This window comes from Dendrobium catenatum, unplaced genomic scaffold (assembly GCF_001605985.2).
Source record: "Dendrobium catenatum unplaced genomic scaffold, ASM160598v2 fragScaff_scaffold_1595, whole genome shotgun sequence".
Classification (NCBI taxonomy): Eukaryota; Viridiplantae; Streptophyta; class Magnoliopsida; order Asparagales; family Orchidaceae; genus Dendrobium; species Dendrobium catenatum.
Window position 1 is genome coordinate 2,567,732 of NW_021320057.1, and position 3,280 is coordinate 2,571,011.

Sequence of the window (3,280 nt, forward strand, 5' to 3'; positions counted from 1 at the left end):
GGCGGTGTGGCAGATTTGTTAAAGTGAAATGAATTTGGCTGGATATTTTGATAGGGTAAAAAGAACTTCAAAATCATTAAATTTAAATGATTTTGATTAATGTTGTTATGATTGTGTTCATATACAATCAATCTAATTATTTTGCGATTCATCTTTATCATAACTTGGGTAATTTTGGTTTTTTGGTTAGAAGTTTTTGGCTACCAAAAAAGAAGTCTTGGATTCGTGTGATGTGTATTTGTTAGTCTTAATTAACCTAATTATTATATATATATAATAATTAAATTTATTCGTCTAAAAGATAAATAAAATTAAAAAAAAAACAAAGAGATTTAAATACAAACTATTAATTTGTGATGTGTGTTCCTAACAAAGATTAGGTTTTTATTTGAAACAATATTTTAATATATCAAGTTTTATGTTAAACGAGTGGCTTGCTATTAACATCGTAGTTCAACGAATGGATGATGGGCAGCTGACTAGATTGACACCTAACTCAACATAGTTGAGTGATCTGAGTCAGTAGTAAATCGCCTGTTAAACGGTCAATTTTTGGTATTAGTATTATTTTAAAATTTTGCCCAATAAGATGGTAGGCTTTGACTGGTATAAATTACATAACATAAGGACAAAAAAGGCCAAAGTCAATCAAGCATTTTGATCTCTTGAGTTTTATGGCATGTTGTTTAATGTTAGTGACAAATTTTATTGCATTTGGTATTCCAAACAAAGCAAAATGAAATGTGTGGTGTTTGTATTGCAGTTTGGTAACTGACATAATCAGTCACCAATATTGTTGAAAATAACATTTTTAGGGTTTGTTTTGTTAAAGTGTTATTTATATATTTTAGGGTATGTGCTTTGTTTTATTTAAAGATTTTACTACTTTTCAGGATTGTAAACTGACATAGTGAGAACTCTGAAAACCATCAGATATGAGTCAATTTTGTCCTATTAGAACATAAAAATGGTTTCTAAATTTATTAATTAGATATGTTAATGAAATAAATAACTGACATTTATTAATAATATAACATAAAATAAAAATATCAATGAATGAAACAACCCTTGATAAATATTCAAATATGTCATTATGTCCAAAGGGATATTTTTTTTTTCAAAAAAAAAAATAAAATATTGTACACACATTAATCATCTTGAATGTTGTTTTACAATTTACTTCATATTTTTTTATAAAAAATTATGTATATATCATGAGATAATTTTCTTATGAAACAAATTTGGATTAGAATATTCCTATATTTTTTTTTTTATCAAAACGAGTTTATACTCAGGGTAAAAGTAAAAGTGTAGAGATTTCGTAGACATGCCAAGGTGGCAGCGCCATCGACCTATTTATACCGATTGAATTTATTTTGATATTATAGTAATAAAAAATTTTGATTGATCATCCATGTAATGCACTACTTTTAAATCAAATAAAATGATTATAAATTTGATTATGATTAAATTTTAATCAAGATATCTTAAACAAGATTTTTTCAATATTAAAATACATGATTTCAATGATGTTGTCAAGATTATAATGAAAGTATGAGCTAAAGCATCACATTTAAATTGCTGAATTTTGAAATCTTGTAATGTTTATAAGGCATTGGTCAGCTTAGGGACCAACCATGGAGACAAGATTCTTAATCCTATAAAGAAGCATGTTCAAATGTCACATATCTATAAGGTTATAGATATCATGAAGGAAGTGGGGCCTATGACAACAAGAGGTTCCTAATGGAGATATGGTCATTCTTCATATCTCTAATGCAAATCATTTTCTAAGAAATGGAATTGCCAACCAAAGTTTTGTGATCCATGGAATAATTTTATAGGATTGATAGAATAAAAAGGAATTTAAATTGCTTGTGCATTTATATAAGGTGGCATACTATGTTTCCATTGAGAAAGATTAACAAGCTTTGGTGTTTTGAATGTTGATATTGTTGGAGTAGATGTAATGATAATTATGGAACTAGTAAAAAGTAATTATATATTAAGTAATGAGCGTCAACTAAGGTTTCGTCTGTGACAACTTTTTTGATGCTTCTTATAACAACTTTTTAGCAAAAAAAGGAATTTTTTTTACTAAAAAGCTGCTTTGAGAAGCAATAAGAAGGTCGTCCAAAACAAAGCTTAAAGCTTTATTTGGGACAACTTTTTTACTGCTTTTTAAAACAATTTTTTAGTATAAAAAACTTTTGAACTAAAAATGTTTATATTAGAAACTTGCTTTAGAAAGCAGTGAGAGAAAGCTGTCCCAAACAAAGACTAATTTAATTAATAAAAATTTTAGAAATTTTTGTCAAGGTCCTCGGATCTAAACTTACCTACATCAAATTTATACTTTAATAGTCAAACTGCCTTTTAACAATATATATATTTGCAATAATTCCGTGTTGTCTTTCATTTAATGATGGTGTTGATTGTCAATTTTGATTCTTCATCTCCTTCAAATTGTTAAAATTCATCATTGTTGTTGATTATTTTTGCATTAGGATTACAAAAGGAGAACGATACATTCCCCAAAGAAGTTCCTATATATATAAAAAGTAAATTAATGTTCACTTAAGTTTTGTTTGGGACGACTTTCTTTCTGCTTCATAAAGCAGCTAGCTTTCTAGTATAAAAATTTTAATTTTTATACAAGAAAGCTACTTTACGAAGCAGTAATAAAGCCGTCACAAACGAAACTTTAGATGATTAGAACTTCTATAATTACTTATGCTTGAGAATCAAAGCCTCTAGACCTGCTTATTACAATAATCATCTTATGTGTAACATATGAACCACCTCCTATGCAAAATATATATATATATATTATAAAAAAGAGAATATTCTAATTGAAATTTGATTATGATGATTTTAAAATTATTAAAATTATTTTGAATTGGGTGTAATGCAAAAGTAATTGATTAATTTTTTTCTCAAACTCTTCAATAAATAAATTTAATATTTTTTTAGGTTCAACCTGACTACTTTTTTCAATCATCAATAGCTTGACAACCATTTTGCTTAATCAACAAAATAAGCTGCTCGGAGAGATCTAATGAAATAAAATAATTTAAGAGTGCTAAAGTATAATTTTTTTTTTTTTTGTTAAAGGAAGTATAAAATTTTATTTTTGTATAAATTTTCCAAAACAAGATAAAATAAAATAAGCAGCAAATTGATTTAATAGACCGGACAAAGAAGATAATCATTCATGCAAGTAACCAAAGCCACATTTCTATTTCATGAACATTGCTGCAACATTTATATTATTATGATT